The sequence below is a fragment of the Manacus candei genome, unplaced genomic scaffold (assembly GCF_025592945.1).
Source record: "Manacus candei isolate 608988 ecotype Guabito, Panama unplaced genomic scaffold, ASM2559294v1 h1tg000036l, whole genome shotgun sequence".
Taxonomy (NCBI): domain Eukaryota; kingdom Metazoa; phylum Chordata; class Aves; order Passeriformes; family Pipridae; genus Manacus; species Manacus candei.
The window spans coordinates 5,085,915-5,107,940 of NW_026138084.1; positions in this window are offsets into that span (position 1 = coordinate 5,085,915).

Here is a 22,026-nt window from a genome sequence, read left to right on the forward strand (position 1 = left end):
CAACTTCCAGCACTGGCTTCTCACCCGGCACACAGAGATTCTTTTGCCTTCCTTGGAGAGACCGGAAGAACTAGACAGGGTGTATCTGTTTGCATTGCCCAGACAAGTCTTGAGCACACACCTGCTGTTGGTGTGGGGAGATGACCCTGAGCAAGAACAATTGCCATCAACCTCCTGGGGAGACCTTGAAGTTATGTGGGACAAAGAGTGTCTCGGTGTCACATTGCATTTACGGTTCTAAATCCTGGCAAAGCCCATGCGTGCAGCTCTGGGATGTGCTTCTCTTGGACAGGGCTCCGCGTTTCCATCTCTCAGGCGGTGGGGCATCTCAGATAGTGGTAGAGCAGGTGGCACCCCACAAGGGCTTAGGTGCATCCAGGCTCCTGGCGTGGCAGCAGGAACCCCAGGAGATACTGCCCCTGCTGCCATGAACTGTCTGTGTCTGTGTGCAAGCGAAGGACTCGTGTGTCTGAAAACCCTCCTGTGAGCGAGCAGGGAGCCCCCGCCAGAGCACCACTGACTCTTGGCCAACTGGCCATCCACCAGGACCCCAGAGGCCATTTTCCAGCGCTGCTAGGCAGAATATCCTTCCCAGTCTGTCCGGACGTTCGGGGTTGCCCCATCACAGGGACAGAATCTGGCACTTGCCCTTGTTGAACTTCCTCTGGTTGAGGATTGCCCAAACCTCTGATTTGAGGTCTCTCTGCGGGGCCTCCGTCTTCCATGAGGCCCTGGAGTGTTACAATGGCCCCTTGATTGCTTGGGAATGCGCAGTGTTCTGTGTTCCATGTGTTCCATGAGGCCCCATATTGTCACAATGGCACTGAAATGAGAGAGGATCTCCATCCTTAATGGCTTCGTAAATCACAAGTTTTTCTTAGATAAAAATCCTAATCAACAAAGGGGTTTGCTTTCTTGGCATGGTAGCAGTCTTTTCTTTTCTTTTAAGACTACAATTAGTTGTAGGAGAGAGAATGTAGATGATACATGGAAACTAATAGAGAGTGTATCATATGCCCATCTTCAAGAAATTAGCTTACAGGCCTCAGAAAACTCGTTTAATAAGAGATTGTTCTGTTAAGAAGAAAGTCAATTCTACATTGTTTAAGCAAATGGGAAGTTCTAAGACACGTCTTAGCTGGTCCTAAAGCATTTAGTGTAGGGGTTAGGGGTCGGAGAGATCAATCAGAGATGCTACGAGGCCGCCTAAGGGAGAAGACCACTCTGTGAAAATGACTGCCCCTCCCAGAAGAAATGGACGCTAGATGGCAGTCTTGCTCCACGAATAAAATCCAAGAGGCTATTTGACCCTAAAATCAGAAGAGAATTTTGGACCGCTTGTGAAGGGGAGGGTCTTTCAAGTATCACTTGAAAGTATTTATACTCCGAAATTTATACTGATTCTTTGATTCATGCATGGCAGAGTACCCCCATGAATCCCCAGCTGGCATAATAAAGAAATGTTCCATCCAATGGTTTCTGGTCATGGGGTTTAATTCTTTTGTTTTATCCCTTTGATTCCATGAAGTTCCAAAGATATCCCACGGTTTGTTTAATTCCATGAGGTCCCGCACATCCCAATGATGTCCCTTAAGTCCCTGGTTTCTGTAGTTTCCCAGGGAACATTTCCCAGGGAGCACTTTTGCTAGGGACAAAGACCGCTTGTGGTTTTGTCGGGGGCTGTGGCACCAGTGCCACGGGGAGGCAGTGCGTGGGAGAAACACCTTCCCCTGAGAAAACTCGGACGTGGCATCCCTCGCACTTGTTTTGGGATTCATGGAGATGCAGTCTCAGGAAGCGAGTTCTACTGCGTCCCTCGTCCAGCTCTTCTTGCTCCGAGGACCAGGGAACAGCCTCTCACACCTGAACTGGATGTACTGCAATCTGCACATTTGCAGCAGGTTGAGGGGCACTCAGAGGCACATTCAAAAATTTCATTCTCTTTCCCATCTCTGTCACCTCCGTAGGACATAAATGACCACCAAAGCAGGGTGTGATCTATTGCCATGTGCACTGGAAAACCCAGGTCATCTCCTCAGGGCATTCATCACAGACCTGCCATCCCCTCTTGGCACTCACAATAGAACCACAACTTCCAGCACTGGCTTCTCACCCGGCACACAGAGATTCTTTTGCCTTCCTTGGAGAGACCGGAAGAACTAGACAGGGTGTATCTGTTTGCATTGCCCAGACAAGTCTTGAGCACACACCTGCTGTTGGTGTGGGGAGATGACCCTGAGCAAGAACAATTGCCATCAACCTCCTGGGGAGACCTTGAAGTTATGTGGGACAAAGAGTGTCTCGGTGTCACATTGCATTTACGGTTCTAAATCCTGGCAAAGCCCATGCGTGCAGCTCTGGGATGTGCTTCTCTTGGACAGAGTTCCGCGTTTCCATCTCTCAGGCGGTGGGGCATCTCAGATAGTGGCAGAGCAGGTGGCACCCCACAAGGGCTTAGGTGCATCCAGGCTCCTGGCATGGCAGCAGGAACCCCAGGAGATACTGCCCCTGCTGCCATGAACTGTCTGTGTCTGTGTGCAAGCGAAGGACTCGTGTGTCTGAAAACCCTCCTGTGAGCGAGCAGGGAGCCCCCGCCAGAGCACCACTGACTCTTGGCCAACTGGCCATCCACCAGGACCCCAGAGGCCATTTTCCAGCGCTGCTAGGCAGAATATCCTTCCCAGTCTGTCCGGACGTTCGGGGTTGCCCCATCACAGGGACAGAATCTGGCACTTGCCCTTGTTGAACTTCCTCTGGTTGAGGATTGCCCAAACCTCTGATTTGAGGTCTCTCTGCGGGGCCTCCGTCTTCCATGAGGCCCTGGAGTGTTACAATGGCCCCTTGATTGCTTGGGAATGCGCAGTGTTCTGTGTTCCATGTGTTCCATGAGGCCCCATATTGTCACAATGGCACTGAAATGAGAGAGGATCTCCATCCTTAATGGCTTCGTAAATCACAAGTTTTTCTTAGATAAAAATCCTAATCAACAAAGGGGTTTGCTTTCTTGGCATGGTAGCAGTCTTTTCTTTTCTTTTAAGACTACAATTAGTTGTAGGAGAGAGAATGTAGATGATACATGGAAACTAATAGAGAGTGTATCATATGCCCATCTTCAAGAAATTAGCTTACAGGCCTCAGAAAACTCGTTTAATAAGAGATTGTTCTGTTAAGAAGAAAGTCAATTCTACATTGTTTAAGCAAATGGGAAGTTCTAAGACACGTCTTAGCTGGTCCTAAAGCATTTAGTGTAGGGGTTAGGGGTCGGAGAGATCAATCAGAGATGCTACGAGGCCGCCTAAGGGAGAAGACCACTCTGTGAAAATGACTGCCCCTCCCAGAAGAAATGGACGCTAGATGGCAGTCTTGCTCCACGAATAAAATCCAAGAGGCTATTTGACCCTAAAATCAGAAGAGAATTTTGGACCGCTTGTGAAGGGGAGGGTCTTTCAAGTATCACTTGAAAGTATTTATACTCCGAAATTTATACTGATTCTTTGATTCATGCATGGCAGAGTACCCCCATGAATCCCCAGCTGGCATATTAAAGAAATGTTCCATCCAATGGTTTCCGGTCATGGGGTTTAATTCTTTTGTTTTATCCCTTTGATTCCATGAAGTTCCAAAGATATCCCACGGTTTGTTTAATTCCATGAGGTCCCGCACATCCCAATGATGTCCCTTAAGTCCCTGGTTTCTGTAGTTTCCCAGGGAACATTTCCCAGGGAGCACTTTTGCTAGGGACAAAGACCGCTTGTGGTTTTGTCGGGGGCTGTGGCACCAGTGCCACGGGGAGGCAGTGCGTGGGAGAAACACCTTCCCCTGAGAAAACTCGGACGTGGCATCCCTCGCACTTGTTTTGGGATTCATGGAGATGCAGTCTCAGGAAGCAAGTTCTACTGCGTCCCTCGTCCAGCTCTTCTTGCTCCGAGGACCAGGGAAGAGCCTCTCACACCTGAACTGGATGTACTGCAATCTGCACATTTGCAGCAGGTTGAGGGGCACTCAGAGGCACATTCAAAAATTTCATTCTCTTTCCCATCTCTGTCACCTCCGTAGGACATAAATGACCACCAAAGCAGGGTGTGATCTATTGCCATGTGCACTGGAAAACCCAGGTCATCTCCTCAGGGCATTCATCACAGACCTGCCATCCCCTCTTGGCACTCACAATAGAACCACAACTTCCAGCACTGGCTTCTCACCCGGCACACAGAGATTCTTTTGCCTTCCTTGGAGAGACCGGAAGAACTAGACAGGGTGTATCTGTTTGCATTGCCCAGACAAGTCTTGAGCACACACCTGCTGTTGGTGTGGGGAGATGACCCTGAGCAAGAACAATTGCCATCAACCTCCTGGGGAGACCTTGAAGTTATGTGGGACAAAGAGTGTCTCGGTGTCACATTGCATTTACGGTTCTAAATCCTGGCAAAGCCCATGCGTGCAGCTCTGGGATGTGCTTCTCTTGGACAGAGTTCCGTGTTTCCATCTCTCAGGCGGTGGGGCATCTCAGATAGTGGCAGAGCAGGTGGCACCCCACAAGGGCTTAGGTGCATCCAGGCTCCTGGCGTGGCAGCAGGAACCCCAGGAGATACTGCCCCTGCTGCCATGAACTGTCTGTGTCTGTGTGCAAGCGAAGGACTCGTGTGTCTGAAAACCCTCCTGTGAGCGAGCAGGGAGCCCCCGCCAGAGCACCACTGACTCTTGGCCAACTGGCCATCCACCAGGACCCCAGAGGCCATTTTCCAGCGCTGCTAGGCAGAATATCCTTCCCAGTCTGTCCGGACGTTCGGGGTTGCCCCATCACAGGGACAGAATCTGGCACTTGCCCTTGTTGAACTTCCTCTGGTTGAGGATTGCCCAAACCTCTGATTTGAGGTCTCTCTGCGGGGCCTCCGTCTTCCATGAGGCCCTGGAGTGTTACAATGGCCCCTTGATTGCTTGGGAATGCGCAGTGTTCTGTGTTCCATGTGTTCCATGAGGCCCCATATTGTCACAATGGCACTGAAATGAGAGAGGATCTCCATCCTTAATGGCTTCGTAAATCACAAGTTTTTCTTAGATAAAAATCCTAATCAACAAAGGGGTTTGCTTTCTTGGCATGGTAGCAGTCTTTTCTTTTCTTTTAAGACTACAATTAGTTGTAGGAGAGAGAATGTAGATGATACATGGAAACTAATAGAGAGTGTATCATATGCCCATCTTCAAGAAATTAGCTTACAGGCCTCAGAAAACTCGTTTAATAAGAGATTGTTCTGTTAAGAAGAAAGTCAATTCTACATTGTTTAAGCAAATGGGAAGTTCTAAGACACGTCTTAGCTGGTCCTAAAGCATTTAGTGTAGGGGTTAGGGGTCGGAGAGATCAATCAGAGATGCTACGAGGCCGCCTAAGGGAGAAGACCACTCTGTGAAAATGACTGCCCCTCCCAGAAGAAATGGACGCTAGATGGCAGTCTTGCTCCACGAATAAAATCCAAGAGGCTATTTGACCCTAAAATCAGAAGAGAATTTTGGACCGCTTGTGAAGGGGAGGGTCTTTCAAGTATCACTTGAAAGTATTTATACTCCGAAATTTATACTGATTCTTTGATTCATGCATGGCAGAGTACCCCCATGAATCCCCAGCTGGCATAATAAAGAAATGTTCCATCCAATGGTTTCCGGTCATGGGGGTTTTTTGTTTTATCTCTTTGATTCCATGAAGTTCCAAAGATATCCCACAGTTTGTTTAATTCCATGAGGTCCCGCACATCCCAATGATGTCCCTTAAGTCCCTGGTTTCTGTAGTTTCCCAGGGAACATTTCCCAGGGAGCACTTTTGCTAGGGACAAAGACCGCTTGTGGTTTTGTCGGGGGCTGTGGCACCAGTGCCACGGGGAGGCAGTGCGTGGGAGAAACACCTTCCCCTGAGAAAACTCGGACGTGGCATCCCTCGCACTTGTTTTGGGATTCATGGAGATGCAGTCTCAGGAAGCGAGTTCTACTGCGTCCCTCGTCCAGCTCTTCTTGCTCCGAGGACCAGGGAAGAGCCTCTCACACCTGAACTGGATGTACTGCAATCTGCACATTTGCAGCAGGTTGAGGGGCACTCAGAGGCACATTCAAAAATTTCATTCTCTTTCCCATCTCTGTCACCTCCGTAGGACATAAATGACCACCAAAGCAGGGTGTGATCTATTGCCATGTGCACTGGAAAACCCAGGTCATCTCCTCAGGGCATTCATCACAGACCTGCCATCCCCTCTTGGCACTCACAATAGAACCACAACTTCCAGCACTGGCTTCTCACCCGGCACACAGAGATTCTTTTGCCTTCCTTGGAGAGACCGGAAGAACTAGACAGGGTGTATCTGTTTGCATTGCCCAGACAAGTCTTGAGCACACACCTGCTGTTGGTGTGGGGAGATGACCCTGAGCAAGAACAATTGCCATCAACCTCCTGGGGAGACCTTGAAGTTATGTGGGACAAAGAGTGTCTCGGTGTCACATTGCATTTACGGTTCTAAATCCTGGCAAAGCCCATGCGTGCAGCTCTGGGATGTGCTTCTCTTGGACAGAGCTCCGCGTTTCCATCTCTCAGGCGGTGGGGCATCTCAGATAGTGGCAGAGCAGGTGGCACCCCACAAGGGCTTAGGTGCATCCAGGCTCCTGGCGTGGCAGCAGGAACCCCAGGAGATACTGCCCCTGCTGCCATGAACTGTCTGTGTCTGTGTGCAAGCGAAGGACTCGTGTGTCTGAAAACCCTCCTGTGAGCGAGCAGGGAGCCCCCGCCAGAGCACCACTGACTCTTGGCCAACTGGCCATCCACCAGGACCCCAGAGGCCATTTTCCAGCGCTGCTAGGCAGAATATCCTTCCCAGTCTGTCCGGACGTTCGGGGTTGCCCCATCACAGGGACAGAATCTGGCACTTGCCCTTGTTGAACTTCCTCTGGTTGAGGATTGCCCAAACCTCTGATTTGAGGTCTCTCTGCGGGGCCTCCGTCTTCCATGAGGCCCTGGAGTGTTACAATGGCCCCTTGATTGCTTGGGAATGCGCAGTGTTCTGTGTTCCATGTGTTCCATGAGGCCCCATATTGTCACAATGGCACTGAAATGAGAGAGGATCTCCATCCTTAATGGCTTCGTAAATCACAAGTTTTTCTTAGATAAAAATCCTAATCAACAAAGGGGTTTGCTTTCTTGGCATGGTAGCAGTCTTTTCTTTTCTTTTAAGACTACAATTAGTTGTAGGAGAGAGAATGTAGATGATACATGGAAACTAATAGAGAGTGTATCATATGCCCATCTTCAAGAAATTAGCTTACAGGCCTCAGAAAACTCGTTTAATAAGAGATTGTTCTGTTAAGAAGAAAGTCAATTCTACATTGTTTAAGCAAATGGGAAGTTCTAAGACACGTCTTAGCTGGTCCTAAAGCATTTAGTGTAGGGGTTAGGGGTCGGAGAGATCAATCAGAGATGCTACGAGGCCGCCTAAGGGAGAAGACCACTCTGTGAAAATGACTGCCCCTCCCAGAAGAAATGGACGCTAGATGGCAGTCTTGCTCCACGAATAAAATCCAAGAGGCTATTTGACCCTAAAATCAGAAGAGAATTTTGGACCGCTTGTGAAGGGGAGGGTCTTTCAAGTATCACTTGAAAGTATTTATACTCCGAAATTTATACTGATTCTTTGATTCATGCATGGCAGAGTACCCCCATGAATCCCCAGCTGGCATATTAAAGAAATGTTCCATCCAATGGTTTCCGGTCATGGGGTTTAATTCTTTTGTTTTATCCCTTTGATTCCATGAAGTTCCAAAGATATCCCACGGTTTGTTTAATTCCATGAGGTCCCACACATCCCAATGATGTCCCTTAAGTCCCTGGTTTCTGTAGTTTCCCAGGGAACATTTCCCAGGGAGCACTTTTGCTAGGGACAAAGACCGCTTGTGGTTTCGTCGGGGGCTGTGGCACCAGTGCCACGGGGAGGCAGTGCGTGGGAGAAACACCTTCCCCTGAGAAAACTCGGACGTGGCATCCCTCGCACTTGTTTTGGGATTCATGGAGATGCAGTCTCAGGAAGCGAGTTCTACTGCGTCCCTCGTCCAGCTCTTCTTGCTCCGAGGACCAGGGAACAGCCTCTCACACCTGAACTGGATGTACTGCAATCTGCACATTTGCAGCAGGTTGAGGGGCACTCAGAGGCACATTCAAAAATTTCATTCTCTTTCCCATCTCTGTCACCTCCGTAGGACATAAATGACCACCAAAGCAGGGTGTGATCTATTGCCATGTGCACTGGAAAACCCAGGTCATCTCCTCAGGGCATTCATCACAGACCTGCCATCCCCTCTTGGCACTCACAATAGAACCACAACTTCCAGCACTGGCTTCTCACCCGGCACACAGAGATTCTTTTGCCTTCCTTGGAGAGACCGGAAGAACTAGACAGGGTGTATCTGTTTGCATTGCCCAGACAAGTCTTGAGCACACACCTGCTGTTGGTGTGGGGAGATGACCCTGAGCAAGAACAATTGCCATCAACCTCCTGGGGAGACCTTGAAGTTATGTGGGACAAAGAGTGTCTCGGTGTCACATTGCATTTACGGTTCTAAATCCTGGCAAAGCCCATGTGTGCAGCTCTGGGATGTGCTTCTCTTGGACAGAGCTCCGCGTTTCCATCTCTCAGGCGGTGGGGCATCTCAGATAGTGGCAGAGCAGGTGGCACCCCACAAGGGCTTAGGTGCATCCAGGCTCCTGGCGTGGCAGCAGGAACCCCAGGAGATACTGCCCCTGCTGCCATGAACTGTCTGTGTCTGTGTGCAAGCGAAGGACTCGTGTGTCTGAAAACCCTCCTGTGAGCGAGCAGGGAGCCCCCGCCAGAGCACCACTGACTCTTGGCCAACTGGCCATCCACCAGGACCCCAGAGGCCATTTTCCAGCGCTGCTAGGCAGAATATCCTTCCCAGTCTGTCCGGACGTTCGGGGTTGCCCCATCACAGGGACAGAATCTGGCACTTGCCCTTGTTGAACTTCCTCTGGTTGAGGATTGCCCAAACCTCTGATTTGAGGTCTCTCTGCGGGGCCTCCGTCTTCCATGAGGCCCTGGAGTGTTACAATGGCCCCTTGATTGCTTGGGAATGCGCAGTGTTCTGTGTTCCATGTGTTCCATGAGGCCCCATATTGTCACAATGGCACTGAAATGAGAGAGGATCTCCATCCTTAATGGCTTCGTAAATCACAAGTTTTTCTTAGATAAAAATCCTAATCAACAAAGGGGTTTGCTTTCTTGGCATGGTAGCAGTCTTTTCTTTTCTTTTAAGACTACAATTAGTTGTAGGAGAGAGAATGTAGATGATACATGGAAACTAATAGAGAGTGTATCATATGCCCATCTTCAAGAAATTAGCTTACAGGCCTCAGAAAACTCGTTTAATAAGAGATTGTTCTGTTAAGAAGAAAGTCAATTCTACATTGTTTAAGCAAATGGGAAGTTCTAAGACACGTCTTAGCTGGTCCTAAAGCATTTAGTGTAGGGGTTAGGGGTCGGAGAGATCAATCAGAGATGCTACGAGGCCGCCTAAGGGAGAAGACCACTCTGTGAAAATGACTGCCCCTCCCAGAAGAAATGGACGCTAGATGGCAGTCTTGCTCCACGAATAAAATCCAAGAGGCTATTTGACCCTAAAATCAGAAGAGAATTTTGGACCGCTTGTGAAGGGGAGGGTCTTTCAAGTATCACTTGAAAGTATTTATACTCCGAAATTTATACTGATTCTTTGATTCATGCATGGCAGAGTACCCCCATGAATCCCCAGCTGGCATATTAAAGAAATGTTCCATCCAATGGTTTCCGGTCATGGGGTTTAATTCTTTTGTTTTATCCCTTTGATTCCATGAAGTTCCAAAGATATCCCACGGTTTGTTTAATTCCATGAGGTCCCGCACATCCCAATGATGTCCCTTAAGTCCCTGGTTTCTGTAGTTTCCCAGGGAACATTTCCCAGGGAGCACTTTTGCTAGGGACAAAGACCGCTTGTGGTTTCGTCGGGGGCTGTGGCACCAGTGCCACGGGGAGGCAGTGCGTGGGAGAAACACCTTCCCCTGAGAAAACTCGGACGTGGCATCCCTCGCACTTGTTTTGGGATTCATGGAGATGCAGTCTCAGGAAGCGAGTTCTACTGCGTCCCTCGTCCAGCTCTTCTTGCTCCGAGGACCAGGGAAGAGCCTCTCACACCTGAACTGGATGTACTGCAATCTGCACATTTGCAGCAGGTTGAGGGGCACTCAGAGGCACATTCAAAAATTTCATTCTCTTTCCCATCTCTGTCACCTCCGTAGGACATAAATGACCACCAAAGCAGGGTGTGATCTATTGCCATGTGCACTGGAAAACCCAGGTCATCTCCTCAGGGCATTCATCACAGACCTGCCATCCCCTCTTGGCACTCACAATAGAACCACAACTTCCAGCACTGGCTTCTCACCCGGCACACAGAGATTCTTTTGCCTTCCTTGGAGAGACCGGAAGAACTAGACAGGGTGTATCTGTTTGCATTGCCCAGACAAGTCTTGAGCACACACCTGCTGTTGGTGTGGGGAGATGACCCTGAGCAAGAACAATTGCCATCAACCTCCTGGGGAGACCTTGAAGTTATGTGGGACAAAGAGTGTCTCGGTGTCACATTGCATTTACGGTTCTAAATCCTGGCAAAGCCCATGCGTGCAGCTCTGGGATGTGCTTCTCTTGGACAGGGCTCCGCGTTTCCATCTCTCAGGCGGTGGGGCATCTCAGATAGTGGCAGAGCAGGTGGCACCCCACAAGGGCTTAGGTGCATCCAGGCTCCTGGCGTGGCAGCAGGAACCCCAGGAGATACTGCCCCTGCTGCCATGAACTGTCTGTGTCTGTGTGCAAGCGAAGGACTCGTGTGTCTGAAAACCCTCCTGTGAGCGAGCAGGGAGCCCCCGCCAGAGCACCACTGACTCTTGGCCAACTGGCCATCCACCAGGACCCCAGAGGCCATTTTCCAGCGCTGCTAGGCAGAATATCCTTCCCAGTCTGTCCGGACGTTCGGGGTTGCCCCATCACAGGGACAGAATCTGGCACTTGCCCTTGTTGAACTTCCTCTGGTTGAGGATTGCCCAAACCTCTGATTTGAGGTCTCTCTGCGGGGCCTCCGTCTTCCATGAGGCCCTGGAGTGTTACAATGGCCCCTTGATTGCTTGGGAATGCGCAGTGTTCTGTGTTCCATGTGTTCCATGAGGCCCCATATTGTCACAATGGCACTGAAATGAGAGAGGATCTCCATCCTTAATGGCTTCGTAAATCACAAGTTTTTCTTAGATAAAAATCCTAATCAACAAAGGGGTTTGCTTTCTTGGCATGGTAGCAGTCTTTTCTTTTCTTTTAAGACTACAATTAGTTGTAGGAGAGAGAATGTAGATGATACATGGAAACTAATAGAGAGTGTATCATATGCCCATCTTCAAGAAATTAGCTTACAGGCCTCAGAAAACTCGTTTAATAAGAGATTGTTCTGTTAAGAAGAAAGTCAATTCTACATTGTTTAAGCAAATGGGAAGTTCTAAGACACGTCTTAGCTGGTCCTAAAGCATTTAGTGTAGGGGTTAGGGGTCGGAGAGATCAATCAGAGATGCTACGAGGCCGCCTAAGGGAGAAGACCACTCTGTGAAAATGACTGCCCCTCCCAGAAGAAATGGACGCTAGATGGCAGTCTTGCTCCACGAATAAAATCCAAGAGGCTATTTGACCCTAAAATCAGAAGAGAATTTTGGACCGCTTGTGAAGGGGAGGGTCTTTCAAGTATCACTTGAAAGTATTTATACTCCGAAATTTATACTGATTCTTTGATTCATGCATGGCAGAGTACCCCCATGAATCCCCAGCTGGCATAATAAAGAAATGTTCCATCCAATGGTTTCTGGTCATGGGGTTTAATTCTTTTGTTTTATCCCTTTGATTCCATGAAGTTCCAAAGATATCCCACGGTTTGTTTAATTCCATGAGGTCCCGCACATCCCAATGATGTCCCTTAAGTCCCTGGTTTCTGTAGTTTCCCAGGGAACATTTCCCAGGGAGCACTTTTGCTAGGGACAAAGACCGCTTGTGGTTTTGTCGGGGGCTGTGGCACCAGTGCCACGGGGAGGCAGTGCGTGGGAGAAACACCTTCCCCTGAGAAAACTCGGACGTGGCATCCCTCGCACTTGTTTTGGGATTCATGGAGATGCAGTCTCAGGAAGCGAGTTCTACTGCGTCCCTCGTCCAGCTCTTCTTGCTCCGAGGACCAGGGAACAGCCTCTCACACCTGAACTGGATGTACTGCAATCTGCACATTTGCAGCAGGTTGAGGGGCACTCAGAGGCACATTCAAAAATTTCATTCTCTTTCCCATCTCTGTCACCTCCGTAGGACATAAATGACCACCAAAGCAGGGTGTGATCTATTGCCATGTGCACTGGAAAACCCAGGTCATCTCCTCAGGGCATTCATCACAGACCTGCCATCCCCTCTTGGCACTCACAATAGAACCACAACTTCCAGCACTGGCTTCTCACCCGGCACACAGAGATTCTTTTGCCTTCCTTGGAGAGACCGGAAGAACTAGACAGGGTGTATCTGTTTGCATTGCCCAGACAAGTCTTGAGCACACACCTGCTGTTGGTGTGGGGAGATGACCCTGAGCAAGAACAATTGCCATCAACCTCCTGGGGAGACCTTGAAGTTATGTGGGACAAAGAGTGTCTCGGTGTCACATTGCATTTACGGTTCTAAATCCTGGCAAAGCCCATGCGTGCAGCTCTGGGATGTGCTTCTCTTGGACAGAGTTCCGCGTTTCCATCTCTCAGGCGGTGGGGCATCTCAGATAGTGGCAGAGCAGGTGGCACCCCACAAGGGCTTAGGTGCATCCAGGCTCCTGGCGTGGCAGCAGGAACCCCAGGAGATACTGCCCCTGCTGCCATGAACTGTCTGTGTCTGTGTGCAAGCGAAGGACTCGTGTGTCTGAAAACCCTCCTGTGAGCGAGCAGGGAGCCCCCGCCAGAGCACCACTGACTCTTGGCCAACTGGCCATCCACCAGGACCCCAGAGGCCATTTTCCAGCGCTGCTAGGCAGAATATCCTTCCCAGTCTGTCCGGACGTTCGGGGTTGCCCCATCACAGGGACAGAATCTGGCACTTGCCCTTGTTGAACTTCCTCTGGTTGAGGATTGCCCAAACCTCTGATTTGAGGTCTCTCTGCGGGGCCTCCGTCTTCCATGAGGCCCTGGAGTGTTACAATGGCCCCTTGATTGCTTGGGAATGCGCAGTGTTCTGTGTTCCATGTGTTCCATGAGGCCCCATATTGTCACAATGGCACTGAAATGAGAGAGGATCTCCATCCTTAATGGCTTCGTAAATCACAAGTTTTTCTTAGATAAAAATCCTAATCAACAAAGGGGTTTGCTTTCTTGGCATGGTAGCAGTCTTTTCTTTTCTTTTAAGACTACAATTAGTTGTAGGAGAGAGAATGTAGATGATACATGGAAACTAATAGAGAGTGTATCATATGCCCATCTTCAAGAAATTAGCTTACAGGCCTCAGAAAACTCGTTTAATAAGAGATTGTTCTGTTAAGAAGAAAGTCAATTCTACATTGTTTAAGCAAATGGGAAGTTCTAAGACACGTCTTAGCTGGTCCTAAAGCATTTAGTGTAGGGGTTAGGGGTCGGAGAGATCAATCAGAGATGCTACGAGGCCGCCTAAGGGAGAAGACCACTCTGTGAAAATGACTGCCCCTCCCAGAAGAAATGGACGCTAGATGGCAGTCTTGCTCCACGAATAAAATCCAAGAGGCTATTTGACCCTAAAATCAGAAGAGAATTTTGGACCGCTTGTGAAGGGGAGGGTCTTTCAAGTATCACTTGAAAGTATTTATACTCCGAAATTTATACTGATTCTTTGATTCATGCATGGCAGAGTACCCCCATGAATCCCCAGCTGGCATATTAAAGAAATGTTCCATCCAATGGTTTCCGGTCATGGGGTTTAATTCTTTTGTTTTATCCCTTTGATTCCATGAAGTTCCAAAGATATCCCACGGTTTGTTTAATTCCATGAGGTCCCGCACATCCCAATGATGTCCCTTAAGTCCCTGGTTTCTGTAGTTTCCCAGGGAACATTTCCCAGGGAGCACTTTTGCTAGGGACAAAGACCGCTTGTGGTTTTGTCGGGGGCTGTGGCACCAGTGCCACGGGGAGGCAGTGCGTGGGAGAAACACCTTCCCCTGAGAAAACTCGGACGTGGCATCCCTCGCACTTGTTTTGGGATTCATGGAGATGCAGTCTCAGGAAGCGAGTTCTACTGCGTCCCTCGTCCAGCTCTTCTTGCTCCGAGGACCAGGGAAGAGCCTCTCACACCTGAACTGGATGTACTGCAATCTGCACATTTGCAGCAGGTTGAGGGGCACTCAGAGGCACATTCAAAAATTTCATTCTCTTTCCCATCTCTGTCACCTCCGTAGGACATAAATGACCACCAAAGCAGGGTGTGATCTATTGCCATGTGCACTGGAAAACCCAGGTCATCTCCTCAGGGCATTCATCACAGACCTGCCATCCCCTCTTGGCACTCACAATAGAACCACAACTTCCAGCACTGGCTTCTCACCCGGCACACAGAGATTCTTTTGCCTTCCTTGGAGAGACCGGAAGAACTAGACAGGGTGTATCTGTTTGCATTGCCCAGACAAGTCTTGAGCACACACCTGCTGTTGGTGTGGGGAGATGACCCTGAGCAAGAACAATTGCCATCAACCTCCTGGGGAGACCTTGAAGTTATGTGGGACAAAGAGTGTCTCGGTGTCACATTGCATTTACGGTTCTAAATCCTGGCAAAGCCCATGTGTGCAGCTCTGGGATGTGCTTCTCTTGGACAGAGTTCCGTGTTTCCATCTCTCAGGCGGTGGGGCATCTCAGATAGTGGCAGAGCAGGTGGCACCCCACAAGGGCTTAGGTGCATCCAGGCTCCTGGCGTGGCAGCAGGAACCCCAGGAGATACTGCCCCTGCTGCCATGAACTGTCTGTGTCTGTGTGCAAGCGAAGGACTCGTGTGTCTGAAAACCCTCCTGTGAGCGAGCAGGGAGCCCCCGCCAGAGCACCACTGACTCTTGGCCAACTGGCCATCCACCAGGACCCCAGAGGCCATTTTCCAGCGCTGCTAGGCAGAATATCCTTCCCAGTCTGTCCGGACGTTCGGGGTTGCCCCATCACAGGGACAGAATCTGGCACTTGCCCTTGTTGAACTTCCTCTGGTTGAGGATTGCCCAAACCTCTGATTTGAGGTCTCTCTGCGGGGCCTCCGTCTTCCATGAGGCCCTGGAGTGTTACAATGGCCCCTTGATTGCTTGGGAATGCGCAGTGTTCTGTGTTCCATGTGTTCCATGAGGCCCCATATTGTCACAATGGCACTGAAATGAGAGAGGATCTCCATCCTTAATGGCTTCGTAAATCACAAGTTTTTCTTAGATAAAAATCCTAATCAACAAAGGGGTTTGCTTTCTTGGCATGGTAGCAGTCTTTTCTTTTCTTTTAAGACTACAATTAGTTGTAGGAGAGAGAATGTAGATGATACATGGAAACTAATAGAGAGTGTATCATATGCCCATCTTCAAGAAATTAGCTTACAGGCCTCAGAAAACTCGTTTAATAAGAGATTGTTCTGTTAAGAAGAAAGTCAATTCTACATTGTTTAAGCAAATGGGAAGTTCTAAGACACGTCTTAGCTGGTCCTAAAGCATTTAGTGTAGGGGTTAGGGGTCGGAGAGATCAATCAGAGATGCTACGAGGCCGCCTAAGGGAGAAGACCACTCTGTGAAAATGACTGCCCCTCCCAGAAGAAATGGACGCTAGATGGCAGTCTTGCTCCACGAATAAAATCCAAGAGGCTATTTGACCCTAAAATCAGAAGAGAATTTTGGACCGCTTGTGAAGGGGAGGGTCTTTCAAGTATCACTTGAAAGTATTTATACTCCGAAATTTATACTGATTCTTTGATTCATGCATGGCAGAGTACCCCCATGAATCCCCAGCTGGCATAATAAAGAAATGTTCCATCCAATGGTTTCCGGTCATGGGGGTTTTTTGTTTTATCTCTTTGATTCCATGAAGTTCCAAAGATATCCCACAGTTTGTTTAATTCCATGAGGTCCCGCACATCCCAATGATGTCCCTTAAGTCCCTGGTTTCTGTAGTTTCCCAGGGAACATTTCCCAGGGAGCACTTTTGCTAGGGACAAAGACCGCTTGTGGTTTTGTCGGGGGCTGTGGCACCAGTGCCACGGGGAGGCAGTGCGTGGGAGAAACACCTTCCCCTGAGAAAACTCGGACGTGGCATCCCTCGCACTTGTTTTGGGATTCATGGAGATGCAGTCTCAGGAAGCGAGTTCTACTGCGTCCCTCGTCCAGCTCTTCTTGCTCCGAGGACCAGGGAACAGCCTCTCACACCTGAACTGGATGTACTGCAATCTGCACATTTGCAGCAGGTTGAGGGGCACTCAGAGGCACATTCAAAAATTTCATTCTCTTTCCCATCTCTGTCACCTCCGTAGGACATAAATGACCACCAAAGCAGGGTGTGATCTATTGCCATGTGCACTGGAAAACCCAGGTCATCTCCTCAGGGCATTCATCACAGACCTGCCATCCCCTCTTGGCACTCACAATAGAACCACAACTTCCAGCACTGGCTTCTCACCCGGCACACAGAGATTCTTTTGCCTTCCTTGGAGAGACCGGAAGAACTAGACAGGGTGTATCTGTTTGCATTGCCCAGACAAGTCTTGAGCACACACCTGCTGTTGGTGTGGGGAGATGACCCTGAGCAAGAACAATTGCCATCAACCTCCTGGGGAGACCTTGAAGTTATGTGGGACAAAGAGTGTCTCGGTGTCACATTGCATTTACGGTTCTAAATCCTGGCAAAGCCCATGCGTGCAGCTCTGGGATGTGCTTCTCTTGGACAGAGTTCCGCGTTTCCATCTCTCAGGCGGTGGGGCATCTCAGATAGTGGCAGAGCAGGTGGCACCCCACAAGGGCTTAGGTGCATCCAGGCTCCTGGCGTGGCAGCAGGAACCCCAGGAGATACTGCCCCTGCTGCCATGAACTGTCTGTGTCTGTGTGCAAGCGAAGGACTCGTGTGTCTGAAAACCCTCCTGTGAGCGAGCAGGGAGCCCCCGCCAGAGCACCACTGACTCTTGGCCAACTGGCCATCCACCAGGACCCCAGAGGCCATTTTCCAGCGCTGCTAGGCAGAATATCCTTCCCAGTCTGTCCGGACGTTCGGGGTTGCCCCATCACAGGGACAGAATCTGGCACTTGCCCTTGTTGAACTTCCTCTGGTTGAGGATTGCCCAAACCTCTGATTTGAGGTCTCTCTGCGGGGCCTCCGTCTTCCATGAGGCCCTGGAGTGTTACAATGGCCCCTTGATTGCTTGGGAATGCGCAGTGTTCTGTGTTCCATGTGTTCCATGAGGCCCCATATTGTCACAATGGCACTGAAATGAGAGAGGATCTCCATCCTTAATGGCTTCGTAAATCACAAGTTTTTCTTAGATAAAAATCCTAATCAACAAAGGGGTTTGCTTTCTTGGCATGGTAGCAGTCTTTTCTTTTCTTTTAAGACTACAATTAGTTGTAGGAGAGAGAATGTAGATGATACATGGAAACTAATAGAGAGTGTATCATATGCCCATCTTCAAGAAATTAGCTTACAGGCCTCAGAAAACTCGTTTAATAAGAGATTGTTCTGTTAAGAAGAAAGTCAATTCTACATTGTTTAAGCAAATGGGAAGTTCTAAGACACGTCTTAGCTGGTCCTAAAGCATTTAGTGTAGGGGTTAGGGGTCGGAGAGATCAATCAGAGATGCTACGAGGCCGCCTAAGGGAGAAGACCACTCTGTGAAAATGACTGCCCCTCCCAGAAGAAATGGACGCTAGATGGCAGTCTTGCTCCACGAATAAAATCCAAGAGGCTATTTGACCCTAAAATCAGAAGAGAATTTTGGACCGCTTGTGAAGGGGAGGGTCTTTCAAGTATCACTTGAAAGTATTTATACTCCGAAATTTATACTGATTCTTTGATTCATGCATGGCAGAGTACCCCCATGAATCCCCAGCTGGCATATTAAAGAAATGTTCCATCCAATGGTTTCCGGTCATGGGGTTTAATTCTTTTGTTTTATCCCTTTGATTCCATGAAGTTCCAAAGATATCCCACGGTTTGTTTAATTCCATGAGGTCCCGCACATCCCAATGATGTCCCTTAAGTCCCTGGTTTCTGTAGTTTCCCAGGGAACATTTCCCAGGGAGCACTTTTGCTAGGGACAAAGACCGCTTGTGGTTTTGTCGGGGGCTGTGGCACCAGTGCCACGGGGAGGCAGTGCGTGGGAGAAACACCTTCCCCTGAGAAAACTCGGACGTGGCATCCCTCGCACTTGTTTTGGGATTCATGGAGATGCAGTCTCAGGAAGCGAGTTCTACTGCGTCCCTCGTCCAGCTCTTCTTGCTCCGAGGACCAGGGAAGAGCCTCTCACACCTGAACTGGATGTACTGCAATCTGCACATTTGCAGCAGGTTGAGGGGCACTCAGAGGCACATTCAAAAATTTCATTCTCTTTCCCATCTCTGTCACCTCCGTAGGACATAAATGACCACCAAAGCAGGGTGTGATCTATTGCCATGTGCACTGGAAAACCCAGGTCATCTCCTCAGGGCATTCATCACAGACCTGCCATCCCCTCTTGGCACTCACAATAGAACCACAACTTCCAGCACTGGCTTCTCACCCGGCACACAGAGATTCTTTTGCCTTCCTTGGAGAGACCGGAAGAACTAGACAGGGTGTATCTGTTTGCATTGCCCAGACAAGTCTTGAGCACACACCTGCTGTTGGTGTGGGGAGATGACCCTGAGCAAGAACAATTGCCATCAACCTCCTGGGGAGACCTTGAAGTTATGTGGGACAAAGAGTGTCTCGGTGTCACATTGCATTTACGGTTCTAAATCCTGGCAAAGCCCATGTGTGCAGCTCTGGGATGTGCTTCTCTTGGACAGAGTTCCGTGTTTCCATCTCTCAGGCGGTGGGGCATCTCAGATAGTGGCAGAGCAGGTGGCACCCCACAAGGGCTTAGGTGCATCCAGGCTCCTGGCGTGGCAGCAGGAACCCCAGGAGATACTGCCCCTGCTGCCATGAACTGTCTGTGTCTGTGTGCAAGCGAAGGACTCGTGTGTCTGAAAACCCTCCTGTGAGCGAGCAGGGAGCCCCCGCCAGAGCACCACTGACTCTTGGCCAACTGGCCATCCACCAGGACCCCAGAGGCCATTTTCCAGCGCTGCTAGGCAGAATATCCTTCCCAGTCTGTCCGGACGTTCGGGGTTGCCCCATCACAGGGACAGAATCTGGCACTTGCCCTTGTTGAACTTCCTCTGGTTGAGGATTGCCCAAACCTCTGATTTGAGGTCTCTCTGCGGGGCCTCCGTCTTCCATGAGGCCCTGGAGTGTTACAATGGCCCCTTGATTGCTTGGGAATGCGCAGTGTTCTGTGTTCCATGTGTTCCATGAGGCCCCATATTGTCACAATGGCACTGAAATGAGAGAGGATCTCCATCCTTAATGGCTTCGTAAATCACAAGTTTTTCTTAGATAAAAATCCTAATCAACAAAGGGGTTTGCTTTCTTGGCATGGTAGCAGTCTTTTCTTTTCTTTTAAGACTACAATTAGTTGTAGGAGAGAGAATGTAGATGATACATGGAAACTAATAGAGAGTGTATCATATGCCCATCTTCAAGAAATTAGCTTACAGGCCTCAGAAAACTCGTTTAATAAGAGATTGTTCTGTTAAGAAGAAAGTCAATTCTACATTGTTTAAGCAAATGGGAAGTTCTAAGACACGTCTTAGCTGGTCCTAAAGCATTTAGTGTAGGGGTTAGGGGTCGGAGAGATCAATCAGAGATGCTACGAGGCCGCCTAAGGGAGAAGACCACTCTGTGAAAATGACTGCCCCTCCCAGAAGAAATGGACGCTAGATGGCAGTCTTGCTCCACGAATAAAATCCAAGAGGCTATTTGACCCTAAAATCAGAAGAGAATTTTGGACCGCTTGTGAAGGGGAGGGTCTTTCAAGTATCACTTGAAAGTATTTATACTCCGAAATTTATACTGATTCTTTGATTCATGCATGGCAGAGTACCCCCATGAATCCCCAGCTGGCATATTAAAGAAATGTTCCATCCAATGGTTTCCGGTCATGGGGGTTTTTTGTTTTATCTCTTTGATTCCATGAAGTTCCAAAGATATCCCACAGTTTGTTTAATTCCATGAGGTCCCGCACATCCCAATGATGTCCCTTAAGTCCCTGGTTTCTGTAGTTTCCCAGGGAACATTTCCCAGGGAGCACTTTTGCTAGGGACAAAGACCGCTTGTGGTTTTGTCGGGGGCTGTGGCACCAGTGCCACGGGGAGGCAGTGCGTGGGAGAAACACCTTCCCCTGAGAAAACTCGGACGTGGCATCCCTCGCACTTGTTTTGGGATTCATGGAGATGCAGTCTCAGGAAGCGAGTTCTACTGCGTCCCTCGTCCAGCTCTTCTTGCTCCGAGGACCAGGGAACAGCCTCTCACACCTGAACTGGATGTACTGCAATCTGCACATTTGCAGCAGGTTGAGGGGCACTCAGAGGCACATTCAAAAATTTCATTCTCTTTCCCATCTCTGTCACCTCCGTAGGACATAAATGACCACCAAAGCAGGGTGTGATCTATTGCCATGTGCACTGGAAAACCCAGGTCATCTCCTCAGGGCATTCATCACAGACCTGCCATCCCCTCTTGGCACTCACAATAGAACCACAACTTCCAGCACTGGCTTCTCACCCGGCACACAGAGATTCTTTTGCCTTCCTTGGAGAGACCGGAAGAACTAGACAGGGTGTATCTGTTTGCATTGCCCAGACAAGTCTTGAGCACACACCTGCTGTTGGTGTGGGGAGATGACCCTGAGCAAGAACAATTGCCATCAACCTCCTGGGGAGACCTTGAAGTTATGTGGGACAAAGAGTGTCTCGGTGTCACATTGCATTTACGGTTCTAAATCCTGGCAAAGCCCATGCGTGCAGCTCTGGGATGTGCTTCTCTTGGACAGAGCTCCGCGTTTCCATCTCTCAGGCGGTGGGGCATCTCAGATAGTGGCAGAGCAGGTGGCACCCCACAAGGGCTTAGTTGCATCCAGGCTCCTGGCGTGGCAGCAGGAACCCCAGGAGATACTGCCCCTGCTGCCGTGAACTGTCTGTGTCTGTGTGCAAGCGAAGGACTCGTGTGTCTGAAAACCCTCCTGTGAGCGAGCAGGGAGCCCCCGCCAGAGCACCACTGACTCTTGGCCAACTGGCCATCCACCAGGACCCCAGAGGCCATTTTCCAGCGCTGCTAGGCAGAATATCCTTCCCAGTCTGTCCGGACGTTCGGGGTTGCCCCATCACAGGGACAGAATCTGGCACTTGCCCTTGTTGAACTTCCTCTGGTTGAGGATTGCCCAAACCTCTGATTTGAGGTCTCTCTGCGGGGCCTCCGTCTTCCATGAGGCCCTGGAGTGTTACAATGGCCCCTTGATTGCTTGGGAATGCGCAGTGTTCTGTGTTCCATGTGTTCCATGAGGCCCCATATTGTCACAATGGCACTGAAATGAGAGAGGATCTCCATCCTTAATGGCTTCGTAAATCACAAGTTTTTCTTAGATAAAAATCCTAATCAACAAAGGGGTTTGCTTTCTTGGCATGGTAGCAGTCTTTTCTTTTCTTTTAAGACTACAATTAGTTGTAGGAGAGAGAATGTAGATGATACATGGAAACTAATAGAGAGTGTATCATATGCCCATCTTCAAGAAATTAGCTTACAGGCCTCAGAAAACTCGTTTAATAAGAGATTGTTCTGTTAAGAAGAAAGTCAATTCTACATTGTTTAAGCAAATGGGAAGTTCTAAGACACGTCTTAGCTGGTCCTAAAGC